The 14,352-nt window shown below is 44.1% G+C and overlaps 1 long non-coding RNA gene across 6 annotated transcripts; it reads left to right on the top strand.

The window, feature by feature from the left end:
* The first annotated feature begins 4,520 nt into the window (after positions 1 to 4,520).
* Positions 4,521 to 13,398, top strand: LOC125546420 (uncharacterized). 6 transcript variants are annotated; one of them, XR_015599132.1, is made up of 8 exons: positions 4,521 to 4,646; positions 5,804 to 5,932; positions 7,373 to 7,582; positions 7,685 to 8,315; positions 8,449 to 8,606; positions 8,701 to 8,807; positions 12,758 to 13,008; positions 13,106 to 13,395. It is a non-coding gene; the product is annotated as an uncharacterized LOC125546420 (long non-coding RNA). The 6 variants fall into 6 exon arrangements; XR_015599133.1 differs by having other exon boundaries at positions 12,758 to 12,885; positions 13,106 to 13,390; XR_015599131.1 differs by having other exon boundaries at positions 12,758 to 13,398.
* Positions 13,399 to 14,352: the final 954 nt, after the last annotated feature.

Genomic DNA, 14,352 nt, shown 5'->3' on the forward strand with positions numbered 1-14,352 from the left:
GTTCAAGTCTCCGTACAACTTTTGGGCCGAAGCCATCAACACCGCATGTCATGCATCAAATCGGCTCTACCTCCGCAAGGGCTTGAACAAGACTCCATATGAAATACTCACCGGTAACAAGCCCAACCTCAAGTACTTCCGGGTATTCAGGTCTAAGTGTTTCATTCTCAAGAAAGGTGTTCGGTTGTCTAAATTTGAGGCTAGAGCTTATGAGGGCATATTTGTTGGTTATGCTACAAACTCTCATGCTTACCGTGTCCTCAATAAATCCACGGGACTTATTGAGGAGACGTGTAACGTGGAGTTTGATGAGAATAATGGCTCCCAAGTGGAGCAAAGCAGCTCTTGTGATGTAGGTGATGAAATTCCTCCTCAAGCCATAAGAAGAATGGGTGTTGGTTTCATCCTACCCATTGAGGAACCCCTTGTGGCCGAAGGAGAAGGACAATGCTCCACTCAAGTGGAGCCATCACCAACCCAAGGCCCACACGCTTCCGAAGAACAAAGTGAAGGCCCTCAACCTCATGAACAAGACCAAGGGAAAGATCATACTCAAGACGGTGTGGACACTCCAAGTGATTCCCAAGGTCAAGTTCTCTCCCCCGAGCAAGTTCAAGATCAAGAACAAGTTCATGACGGCGCTCAAGATGATCAAGTAACCGCTCCTCAACTCACCACCGAGGAGGAATTAGAGCGTCGTGCCGCCAAGGTTGCTTCCAAGCTCTCCACCAAGGATCATCTCATGACGAATGTGCTTGGAAGCTTAAGAAAGGGGGTAAGCACTCATAGACAATTAGCAAATTATTGTGAGCATCACGCGTTTGTCTCTTGTGTGGAACCCCACATGGTCTATGAGGCGCTAGAAGATCCGGATTGGCTCAATGCCATGCACGAAGAACTCAACAACTTCGAGCGCAACAAAGTGAGGAGATTGGTGCCAAGGCCAACGGGGAACCACAATGTCATTGGAACCAAGTGGATATTCAAGAACAAGCAAGATGCCCATGGGATTATCATTCGCAACAAGGCTCGTTTGGTAGCACAAGGCTACTCCCAAGTCAAGGGTATCGACTACGGTGAAACCTTTGCTCCCGTTGCTCGTCTTGAATCCATTCGTATGTTGATTGCATATGCTTCTCATCATAACTTTAAGTTACAACAAATGGATGTGAAGAGTGCTTTTCTTAATGGTCCCATTAATGAATTGGTTTATGTCAAGCAACCCCCCGGGTTCAAGGATCCCTACTTTCCTGATCATGTGTATCAACTTGATAAGGCACTCTATGGCCTTAAACAAGCCCCACGTGCGTGGTATGACCACCTTACCGAGTTGTTACAAGACCGTGGTTTTGAAGTTGGGCTAATCGACCCCACTCTTTTTACTAAGAAGGTCAAAGGGGAGTTGTTTGTGTTCCAATTATATGTTGATGATATTATCTTTGGTTCTCCTAACAAAGCTTTCAATGAGGAATTTGCCGCTCTCATGACATCAAAGTTCGAGATGTCCTCCATGGGAGAGTTGAAGTTCTTTCTAGGGTTCGAAGTGAAGCAAAGATGAGAAGGAACCTTCATCAATCAATCCAAATACACTCAAGACATGCTCAAGAGATTCAAGCTAAGTGAAGTCAAGCCGGCTTCCACTCCAATGCCCACCAGGTGCCAACTTGACTTAGATCCCAATGGTAAAGTGGTGGATCAAAAGGTATATCTTTCCATGATTGGATCCTTGCTTTACCTTTGTGCATCTAGATCGGACATCATGTTGAGTGTGGGAATTTGTGCACGGTTTCAAGCCGCACCTAAGGAAAGTCACTATGTGGCGGTCAAACGAATCTTTCGATATTTGGCTCATACCCCAAACTTTGGCTTATGGTACCCAAGAGGATCAAAATTCAAGCCTGTAGGGTACTCGGATTCCGATTGGTCGGGAGACAAAGTGGATAGGAAGTCCACTTCCGGAGGGTGCCAATTCCTTGGTTGCTCTTTGGTAAGTTGGTCTTCCAAAAAGCAAAGTTGTGTGTCTCTCTCGTCCACCGAAGCGGAGTATGTGGCGGCCGGTAGTTGTTGTGCACAACTCTTATGGATGAGGCAAACTTTAAAGGATTATGGTGTCACTTGTGACAAAGTGCCTCTTTGGTGTGACAATGAAAGTGCCATCAAGATCTCTCTCAACCCGGTGCAACACTTCAAGACGAAGCATATTGAGATCCGGTATCACTTCATCCGGGATCACATTAGGCGAGGAGAGATCGAGCTCAACTACGTCAACACTCATGATAACCTTGCAGATATCTTCACGAAGCCCTTGGATGAAGCAAGATTTCGCGAGTTAAGGCATGAGCTAAATATCATCGATTCGAGCAATGTTGCTTGAACCCTTGCACACCCCACCATACTCAATGTGTTGTCCTATTTAGATGTAGGCATGGACATAGGGGGAGTGATGTTCTCTCAATGAACTCTCCCTCCCCCCATTATGCATAAATCAATCAAGTCTTTCACATTAGCCATGTTTGATGGTACTTGTGCTTCAAAGACGAGTTTTGGTCATGGACCCAAGGATAATTCTTCGCGGTGCCATACCAATTGACTCAAACATAGGTGGCTACAGCCATCGCCCTCTCTTTTGGAGAGGTGGTGTCTCGTGGTTGGTTCGTTTATCGTGTGCCTTTCTGGTTTTGTGTGTTGCGTGATCTTGTGGTGTCGTGTTGGCTCGGAGTGGTTTGTGCAAAGATCCAGTTTTTCGCGCTCGAAACGTGCATCTTCTTGAGCCCACGGTACTACCGTGTCTGGGCGCGGTACTACCGCTTCAGGAGGCACGGTACTACCGCGCCACAGCACGGTACTACCGCTCTGGTGCGGTACTTCGGAAGTACCGCACCGTGCGGTACTACCGTGTCTGGGCACGGTACTACCGCGCCGTCAAGGGCGCGTGGGGGTTATGACTCGGGCAGGGGAGTTCCAACTCCCCATACCCATTCATTGTCTCTCTCTCTCCACGTCTCTCCCTCTCAAGAACGGTGCCGGAGGCCCTCGCCGGATCTCCGTCTCCGGCCACTCTCCTCGGATTCCGACCGGTGGGATCGTTCCCCACCACTTCCTCTTGCCATGGACCAAGGTTTTTCCCCAAGTCCCTCTTTTTCTTGGCTATTCTCTTGCTTCTAGGCTTTTGGGGAGAAACTTGTCGTTCTTGAGATTTTAGGCCAAATCTATGCAAGAGTAGGATGTAGGAGAGTCGTGATGCGTAGGAAACATACTTGATATGCTGTATTGTGGTAGCTTTGTCCAACCGTAGTACCGCCGTGGTTTCGCGGGCTTTCTCAGATTTGAACCAGTTCAGATCTAACGCGGTGCGGTACTACCGTACCGTGCGGTAGTGTCGCTCCGCAGACGCGGCACTACCACGTCGGCCGCGGCGCTAAGGTCGTACTACCGCCCCTACACCCGGTACTACCGTGATCTTGCACGGTACTACCGCGTCTAAGAGCCGTACTACTCTCTTAGCTCCGCAGCTCTTGGCAGTACTACCATAGGGATCAAATCTCTCTCTAGGCATTTACCATGTGTACTTTCTACTTGTTTCACTTGCTTTGTTGTGGTCTTTGCATTAATCTCTCTTGGCTGTTGTGGGTGTTTTTGCGTTCTGTGTCTCAGGTGGTGGCTCTCGCCGTTCCAATCCCAGTCGTGACACTGGCTCCAAGCTTCTGCGCAACCCCCAAGATGAAGCCCCAGAGGGCTCCAATGCCCCCAAGCGCAATGTCAAGACCACTGCCAGCAAGCAAAAGGAACCGGCTAAGGGCATGGACGAGATTTCAACCACTGAGTATGTTAAGTGCCGGAAGATCAATCCCTATGTGAATCCTCGGGCTATCCTCAGAGGCACCGAGTTGTTCTGGACCAAGCAACAGGCTCTCATCTATCTGGATGTGATCAAGAACAAGCAGAATACCTTCATGGATGTCAAGTGGATAGACATGCATCACCTGCGGAAAGACAAGTTTCGTGACTATTGTGGCGAGGCTCTGGACTTGGTGGAGCAGTTTGCTATTGAGCCGGTGATCTCCTTTCACCTTGACTATGACCCTGAGCTTATCTGTCAGTTCTTTTCCTCAGTGTACTTTCATCCCGGGGAGGAGCGGAGGATGACCTGGATGACCAATGGCCGTCAGCTGTCTACTACATGGAAAGAGTTCATGGATCTGCTGCACATTCCTGATGACGGGCTTCACACCCCCGTTGGCGTTCGCCCCCATGCCAACTCTAAGTTTGCCAACAAGAACCAGCTTCAGCCCTTCCTTGTTGAGAAGGTACTCCCCAATGGCAAGTCATCTTGGGTGTTGAACTCCTTTCTGGATATCATGCATCGCATCTTCCGCAACACTCTGTTCCCATGCATTGGCGACAAGGACAAGGTTCATGCATATCTAGTGGACATGTTGCTCTTGTGTGCAGAGGCACGTACTTCTCAGACTCAGCCACTTGATGTCTCACACGTCATGTGGTGTGAGCTTCGGTTTGCGGTGTTTGATCTGTTAGTTAACATTATCTTATCTCCTCTATCTCCCCTCTCTTCTCTCACTGACCCATCTGATCTCGTTTCTGCAGGTAGAGCGGCCAGAGGAGCAGGCCAACATAACACCAACGTGGTGAGCTTCCCCTCTCCACCATCTATCCCAGATCTGAACATCAACTACAATTTGTACGTTTTGGTTATGCTCTATTTCAGTTTATACAAATCTCGTTTTGGTTAAACTTCTGTCTTTGAGGTATGTGCAATCTTGATGTACCACCATGTAAAAAAACTGGAGTGTGTGCACAATTTTTCCTATGGAACTATTATGGAAACCAGATGCTTATTCTTGAAATGATTGCTCATATCAAAGAAGAGGTCTCCTTTGGCTCCATTTTGGAGTTCTTATCCAAGTTCTGTTCTAATTACTAGATGATGTTGTGTTGATGCTGTTCTTCACAGTTGATGGCAATATGACCTTGACAAGTGTAGTGGTTCGGTTTGGAGAAAGAGAGAATAAAGTATCCCTATACATCAGTACATTTGGCTACTAATGTAAGAATACAAAAAGTCGTTTCAGTAGCTTTCACAGGTTCATCAAGGAGTCGGCTGTTCAAGCTGAATCCCTCCACACCCAAATGATAAAAGCTTGTTTTTTTAATGAACAAGCTACTTTAGGAAACGTTGCTAATCCAGGCTAAGAAATGGTTCTCAGATGAGGTGTCATGTGCCAGCAGTAGTTTTTTTATGAGTCTACCCAAGTGTTAGAGTAACTATCTTGCTTTTAGTTGTGATTCTGATTATTTACATTTAAGAGCTCATTTCTTATGACTTCTTGTGTGTATCATGATAGATTGTATACAACTGATCGTAGCTCATTTTATTATTCAGAGACTTTCAACTAATTACCATATGCTAATCATTCTCTTTTCTTTTTTCTTTCCTTTCCATTTGCCAATTACATAGGTTCATTAGAAATCCAACTGTCAATGAGAATGCCATGAACCTCATTTTTGGTTCAATAAATCATTCAATTTCTTTTATTTAATTTGCATGTGGAAACGACATATGCTAATTTTCCATTTATGTTTCAACATACACATGCGCACACATTTGTGCTGATTAATTGTCCGCGAGACGATCTGCCAACATACTCACATGATACTTTTAGTGCCGTTGTCTTATTATTTCCCTTTTACTCTGCTCTCTGTTTTTCCATCTTGCTTCACTTTCGATCAATCGTCACAGCAATTGCTTCTTACCAATTATTATATTTTTTTCTCAAATGCACAGCGCAAGGAAGATGAGCTTCCAAAGTACATCATGCGCGGTATGTACATTCCTGTCCCGACGCCGTGCCCGACGCGCTGGACTGGAGGCATAGCGGCGCCGTCACCATGGTCAAGCATCAGGGCAAGTGTGGTAAGCACCATGCTTGTGAATCTATTGTTCTACACTTGACATTGCAGCGCTCATCTATATTCCCTGTTAAAATTTTATTGTTTCTGTAGTTATTTGGTTTTATTGCTAAAGCTTAGATATTGAGATGTGGTGCATAAGCACTTCAAAAGCATAGTGATCCATTAACTAGAATCCATGTTAGGGAGCAGAAGCTGACAGGTACAAGCTAACCACCCTTGCATAACGCGTCAGGTAACAATGGTGGTAGATAAATTGGTTAGCACTTGGCAATTAGCAACTTGTTTGCCTATCATACTTGGCAAAGATCATCGTGCCCACTTAGAAAAGTGGTTGAAAAAATGCCTTTGTTTAGTTTTTTCAAGCCCAATTTCCAGTTTTACTGCCTACATTTATCCAAACTATACTGGCTGTAATCACTGCTCTTCCTAATAGTACATCCACAAAGTTTTTTATCCTTGATACTAAAACTTTGATATTGAGATGTTGTTACACACTCACACAACTACTCCCTCCGTTCCTAGATCTATTTTGGAACGGAGGGAGTACATAAAAGCATAGTCGTACTTAGATATGTATGACCAAGGCATTTTTTACGGCAAATAATTCTAATAAATAGAATCCATGCAAGCGAGATGAAGCTGGTACAAACAAGCTAATCTCCCCATTACATAACTTGTTAGGAATTAGAGGCATTTAGCAACATGTTTGCCTGCAGTACTAAAAAATCAAGCCCAGCTAGAGAAGATGTTGAAAAAATGTCTCTGTTTAGTTTTTCGCAGGCCCACTTTGCAGTTTTACTGACTACATTCCTTCAAGCTATGCTGGTTTTTACTCCTTCAGCTCTTCCTAATAGTAGATCCATGAACTTTGTTATCCTTAAAATGTGAAATATATCAAGGAAGTGCCTGCTCCAATACTGACTGCTTGGAAAATTAGATAAATAAATTAGAGCTAGAGAGTTATGCTCTAATTCCTTGTGTGATTCGTAGGTGATATTGCTTTTTAAGACGTCCCGCACAAGAGAATTCTTCTAACCATTTTTGTTAGCTTTTGCGGTTGGCCATGGAAATAGACATGTGCTGCTTTATTATGTAGACCAGTTATGTATTACGCCTTAAATAAGAATCTTATAAAAAATTGTTATGCTTGCAGCAATCTAGAATTCTAGGTTTGGGATCATTTTAGGTTGTGCAGTTTAGAGATGCTACGTAAGAACTGTGTGAGCACTCATGTTTTACAAATTAGGATCACAACAGTGACACTGAAGAAGTGAAGATGCAAGTATCTATTTACGTGAAGTCACTCCTTTGTACTTGTATTGTTTCGTTCTACTCAAGTGCCTTGATACAAGATACTTAAAGTATTTTTCGATTTTACCTCATTCCTTATTACTAACCCACAACCGTACTTCTGGTTAATGTGGTCTGGACTGTCATTCAGGTGCCATGGAAGGACTAAACAAGATCACGACAGGCTCTCTTCTCAGCCTTCCTGAGTAGAAACTAATCGGTTGTGACAGATCCCACAATGCTGGTTGTGGCGGGTAGGCTCATGAACTATGCTTATAAGTTTGTGATTAATAATGATGGGAGTGACACGAAGGATGACTACCCGTTTGGTGAAACAGATGAAACATGCAACAAAAACAAAGTAAGATGGAGGTGTAGTTGTGTAGAACAAAAATAAAAACTACCTTGAGCATGTTTTAGGCACATGATCTATCATATTCATGCAATTTGTCTCGTTTCACAGCTGAAAAAGCATGTGGTAACAATTGATGGCTACTGAAGCGACGCCCTGGCGGTGATGCCTTCAAGGTGCCGTGGAAGTGAGGTCAGGGCATGGGGATCCGGGCAAGTGCGCCAAGGAGACCGACGCGTCTTACCCGCTCATGACCCAAGCAGTGATTTTCCATTGCCTCTAGATGTATCATGGACCGTCGCCAGCCTTTGGTTTTAGACGTGAACGTGCATGTAGCAGTACTTCATATTGCTATATTTTGATTCTGACGAAATAACATCACGTGGTACAATCAAGAAAGTGGAAGGGGCGCATCCTATCTAGCACCGCCCCAGCTTCCTCTCAGGCGGCGCACCTGGATGCGCCCCAACCACTAGTCTGTTAGCAAAGAGAGCGGTTTTGTATAGCTGGAGCTCCACGGTACCCTCTATCAGGGCCGCACAATAAAGAATTATTTTCCTCGAGATACGTTCACATGTTTAAGATGAGCAGCTCTGCCACTGGAATCAAAGCCTAATACTCTGCAGGGGACTGAAAAAGATTCGAATTTGATGGGCCTAGTAGGCTACTGGACAAGACATGGAGGGCCAAGACTCAGGAAAAACAAAAGGACAGGACAAGACCGGACGACTCCTCTGTACAAGTACGACGCGTGTAATCTCGTTCCTTCCATCGGGCAACATTTTTTTACTTTTTCTGCCAAAAAAAACATTTTTTTTACTTTTGCATCCTCTTTCTCCTCTTTCGTATCTGCTTGTACCACCATGGATCTGCAGAGCAGCGAGCTCGCTTCTTTCAACATGAAAAGAGGTGAAGACACCAAGGAGGCAGAGGAGCCCGTAATGGTGATAGGGGCAGCTGCCGAACAGACTTCAACTGTGGCGCCTCCGGATCCATCCGCAATGACATCCGTCTCCATCTTCCTGGATCAGAGGTATCTTATAATCTGGCATCCTCTTTTTTCTTCCTTCCCATCTCCTCGTATACACCATGGATCTGAAACTCAGCAACCTAGCTTCTTTCAACAGTGAAATAGGTGGAAACAACGATGCCAGACTGTTCCTCAGCTACTGTCTATGGCACAAGGTTGCATAGGCCTCTCACACTCTCTCCCAGACTGTTCCTCTGACAACCGGTGCATGCCACTCTTTTCTCTTCCTTTTTCTTTCTCTATCGACCCGTGCATGCAATTCTCTCTCTCTTAATTTTGTAAAAAAACTTTGAACAACGGCACTCTCTCTCTTTAAAACTTGCATGCAGCAGACTCTCTCTTTACTTGAGCTCTGGCAAACCCACGTGACTACAGTACTGCATGCAAGCGGCAGCGAGAGGACTGGTGTCACTAGCCTTTTCGGACGAAGGGGCTGTTTGGTTCTAGGCCTAGCATTGTCATATTTTACCACACATTTTTGCCAACCTTGCCTAAGGTAAATTCATCAAAATGAGAGTCACAAGTTGGCAAGCCTAAGGGAATCTTGCCATACTTTTTGTGTGTATGCCATGTGGGGCTCAAGTACGGCTTGGCTAAGGTGTGGCTTGAATCAAATACTCACCTAAGTTTGCCAAACTTGCCTAACCTTAGATGTGACAACCTTTGGCAAAGTTAGTCACAAACCAAACAGCCTCTAATCACTCTGTGGCTACACGGATACTACTATTGATGCTGGCACTAGCACATATCTCAATATCATGGTCAACGGTACAGATAAGGGGCACCGTGTAGGACGAGCTACAAAGAAATTTTGCGGTTAGCAAATGCTACTTCCCTCCATTTGGTGTCATCAACAAGCTTGGCACGGCGTGGCATCTCTCTGTGAAAAACAAAGGGCCAGTCCATATGATCACTATGTGCATGCTCGACCTACCAGTCCTCCAAATTGTGAATATAAACGACTTGGAAGAGGATTATACTAGTTCCATGCACGGAACAAACTGAACTGCATCCTTCAAAAAATGAAAAAAATAAAGAAAATCATATGCTCATATGCACTCAAGGGATCGATTCCTCACCTGCAAGATGTGGAGGCCCCACTTAGAGTATGCTGCGAGGAGAGAACTATAACTCGACTGAACCAGGTGGAGCAGGAACAAAGGAAAGGGCAACTAAAGTCCAATATGTATCGCCAATGATGAACATGCAATTGACTTCAACTAACAAGGTTATGATGTTGGCCTCTTGGGAAAAAAATTATATGCTTACGTTCGCACAAAGAATGGGTTTATACCTTGACTAATGGCCCTTCAGCTAATAAGAATAGTTCAACAGTCAGCCTAGACAGCTCCAGGCCCTTTAGCTCTGCGTGGATTATATAATCTTCTGACATTAAGGGGCCTCCAACTTCACCAAATCCGCATTCCAAATGTTGAGGTTCAAATCCGGAGTTCGGCCATCTGTTTGACAGCCAATTCCATGGAGGAAATATTTGTATGTATTATGTATTACACCCTCGGTCCCAAAATAAGTTTGGCTTATTTTGAGACGGATGGAGTAACTTTTTATTAAAAAAAATCCAAGAATGTAATCATAAAACATGATATTTCAGAAGCATGACTTTGACGGTCCGGTTCGCGACAGTCAACGCGGCCACCCGTCTCCATCTACCACCACGAACGCGCGCAGAATCAAGATTGGGAGGCTAATCACCACAAACGATTTTTTTTATCGAATTGAGGAACTCTTGGCTACCGATTTTTCATTGAAAGGAAAACACAAGGTTTCCAGTGTTCACCCTCGCACAAGCTTCAGGGTAACAAAGCAGCAAGATTGATTGTCCATCTGACGAGCCAACTGCTCGGGCGGGCGGAAGTCCCCGGTCGACACCACAAGGCAGCCCTCCGCACCGTCGAGCTTGGCCACTTCCACGCCATGCTTCTCTACGACGCCAGCCTACCTCTTGACCTGCACAACGACGAGGAGAAGCTCGGCCCAGTCATCAGCCGCGACGAGGAGAAGCTGCAGCAGTCTCTCCTCTCGGCCGCAACCTCGCATCCTCTCGCTCTGCGGGGGATCTGGACGGGAGAGGAGGAGGCGCGGTGGATCTGGGCGGGGGAAGATGCGGCGAGCCATCGGAGAACGTCGGGGCGACGGCGGTCTGACGTCAGATTCTTGAGTTTTCCAGGAATACCCCTCGATATTCCTGCATCAACATTAATTTTCACTCTACCTTCAGAGCTCCATCGACTTGGGGCAGAAGTTCTAACATTTACTCCCTCTGTCCGAAAATACTTGTCAAAATATGTTTACATACATTCTTTTTTATCTATTTTGATGACGAATATTTACAGACGGAAGGAGTAGATCGCATTGAGCTTTAGACGGAGTCATGTCCAACTCTTCCATAAATTGATTGATAAAATAATGAGTGAACATTATACAACTAATTAAGCAGCACTCACTTTTGTCTCCACTTTGCAATAAGTGACGGACATCCTAACATGTGAGTTTTTTTTTCGTATATCCGTTTATTCAAAACGTTTTATTCCTTAAACTGTACGTCTAAATCTTGAATCGTTTTCACCGTTGGATTACTCGTGTCAAGATCATCAAAACTAGATCTCATATTGATAGGTTTTGGCGTCTTCTTTTAAAAACCGAACGAATAAACCTTGCACATTTTTCTTTTCGAAAGAGGCACGACTATGTCTCTCGTGGAAACAAATTTGCGCCGCTCGCGGAAGGGAAACCCGTGTTCTTTTCGTTTTCGAGAGCACGGCTATGCTTCTCACAAAAGCAAATCCATGCCTCTAGCAGAAGGAAAAAAATGTGTTTTTTTTCATTTTCGAGATGCAGGACTAGTGGAAGCAATTCCATGCCTCTCGCGGAAGGAAAAAATGCATTTTTTCCGTTTTCGAGAGGCACTCTCGCGGAAGAAAAACAATAAGCGTGTTTTTTCCTGTTTCTGAGAGACGCGACTCTGCCTCTAACGGAAGCAAATCTGTGCCTCTCATGAAGGGAAAAAACACGTTTTCTAGCACAAAAAGAACAACGTTTTTGTCTAAAACCTAAGAAAAACCGGGGGAAATCGAAAAGCCAAAAAACCCGGAAAAAGTCATATAAAAAGCCAAAAACGCATGCAAAAAAAAATAAAAATCCCAAATCGAAGGAAGTATCCAGCGTGTGACACGTGGCGACGGCTAGAGTGCGCTCTTAGTCCACCCCAGGTGACCCTTACGGGTTCCTAAAGGAGTACTCCTTGGATAGTTTTTTAGGGGTTAAATCAAGCTTTATTGATCATAGACCACATGATGTGGGATACAAAAAGGATCATGGGGCTCAACAAACCATATCGACTCAGATCAAAAAAATTGAAAACTTGGCTAACCTATCAGCATCACCATTAGTGGCTCTACCTTCGAATTTAAATAAACAGTTTAACAAAGAGGCTCTCTGTTTGATCTCGGAAATAATAGCACCGGAGCCACCTCGGCTTGAATATGAAATATCGTGGATAGCTTGCTTGGAATCTGACGCGATGACAATGTTCCGGAGCATTAGATCTTCAGCAAGAGCCAGACCCTCACGACAAGCAATGGTCTCGAGCGTCGCAACATCTGTTATGCCCAGTTGTTCTAATTTGTACGTGCTTTGCACGTCAACTGATTACATATAAGCATGGTACTAAATTAGTGTAAAAAACTAAAGCACACATACTATGGTAAATTTTTCATAGAAGCTTCAAATGGAGATATCCAATAGGCATTTGTGGAATCATTTTTGGGCTTCGCAAGGCCAGATAACAATTATTCCCCCAATAAACATAGTACAATGGTTTTCTTTGTATGAAACATTAGATATAATCTTTGCCCTTATATATATAAATATAGGAAAATGGGTTAGTACTCCTAGGAGTACATACTCCTACCAACGTGTCAGCTTTGAGGCTATCCCGTTTAAACTCCAACCAATATCCAATTACTTAATTAATTATTTAATTAGGTGAAAATCTCACGGAAGGGAAAAGGTGGACTTTGAAAAGTTGTTCCAGAATACTAGGGATAAACACACGTACTGTTGCACATTTGTTGCCCCGTATATTAATCTCATTATTAGGATTTTGAATCTTCTATTTGCACCATGCCGGGCAGCGGCGATTCGAAGACGGCGGCGACAAGAGAATGAAGTGTGGCACCTGCCTACGGGGAAGACGCGCATAGAACGATGCGACGAGCCTCCGTGGCCAACGCAAGCTACATGAGGGTGATGCATTGACCAGGTTATGTACGATGCTATCATGCACTCTCGTGGGTAAATTCGAGGCATGCATCCAGTATCATGTTTAATTTGTGGTCTTGTTACACATTATGAATTGATTAGTGAAATCACTAAAGGAGTTAAGGTACGCATAGATCTCGCTCTAATCTTATATGGGAGTAATTTTTTGAATGCAACAATCTATCAACGCCGTCTTACATAACTCTACTCAAATTTCTCAGGATGCAGCCGGACAGGACGGAGACGCTGGCCGGCGGCCGCGCCGCTGAGCGGCCATGGTGAGCGAGTTCAATGCATAGAGTAATCCAACCGGCTAACTTCCATAGCTTGCACTCCGGCAGTGCAGCTACCTTGCGTCGGTTTCTGCTCTCCTGCTGCCGATCTGCCACACCCCACGGTGCAAGCAAGTCCTAGGCACCGATGATGCATGCATGTACCTAGCACACGTGTTATCATGCAATGTATGCATGGGAGGAATATTTAGCAGTTTCCTTTGCACTTATACAATCAACTTTTGTTTATTATACTGTACCGGTTAACAAATGAGTACTAATTTTTCCTTCTTATGTTTAATGCAGTATCTGATCACTCATGAAAAATAATGTATATACTTCTTGATATGAAATTTAGGATCTCTCTCTCTCTCTCTCTCATTACAAAATGAAGTATATACCAACTTCATATAAGAAAGAAGTATATACTTCTGCACAAATAATGTAGTATATACTCTTTCGTAAAGATGTAGCATTCGTTTCATCAAAAATGGTGTAGTATATACTCTCCTAAAACAAACAAGTATATACGCGCAAAGAAAGCAGTACATACTGAAGGAAATATGCCCTAGAGGCAATAATAAAGTTATTATTTATTTCCTTATATCATGATAAATGTTTATTATTCATGCTAGAATTGTATTAACCGGAAACATAATACATGTGTGAATACATAGACAAACAGAGTGTCACTAGTATGCCTCTACTTGACTAGCTCGTTAATCAAAGATGGTTATGTTTCCTAACCATGAACAAAGAGTTGTTATTTGATTAACGAGGTCACATCATTAAGAGAATGATCTGATTGACATGACCCATTCCATTAGCTTAGCACCCGATCGTTTAGTATGTTGCTATTGCTTTCTTCATGACTTATACATGTTCCTATGACTATGAGATTATGCAACTCCCGTTTGCCGGAGGAACACTTTGGGTGCTACCAAACGTCACAACGTAACTGGGTGATTATAAAGGAGCATTACAGGTGTCTCCAAAGGTAGATGTTGGGTTGGCGTATTTCGAGATTAGGATTTGTCACTCCGATTGTCGGAGAGGTATCTCTGGGCCCTCTCGGTAATGCACATCACTTAAGCCTTGCAAGCATTGCAACTAAATGAGTTAGTTGCGGGATGATGTATTACAGAACGAGTAAAGAGACTTGTCGGTAACGAGATTGAACTAGGTATTTGGAATAC

This window comes from Triticum urartu, chromosome 3A, assembly GCF_056163025.1.
Source record: "Triticum urartu cultivar PI428250 chromosome 3A, HENAU_Tu73, whole genome shotgun sequence".
NCBI classification, from domain to species: Eukaryota; Viridiplantae; Streptophyta; class Magnoliopsida; order Poales; family Poaceae; genus Triticum; species Triticum urartu.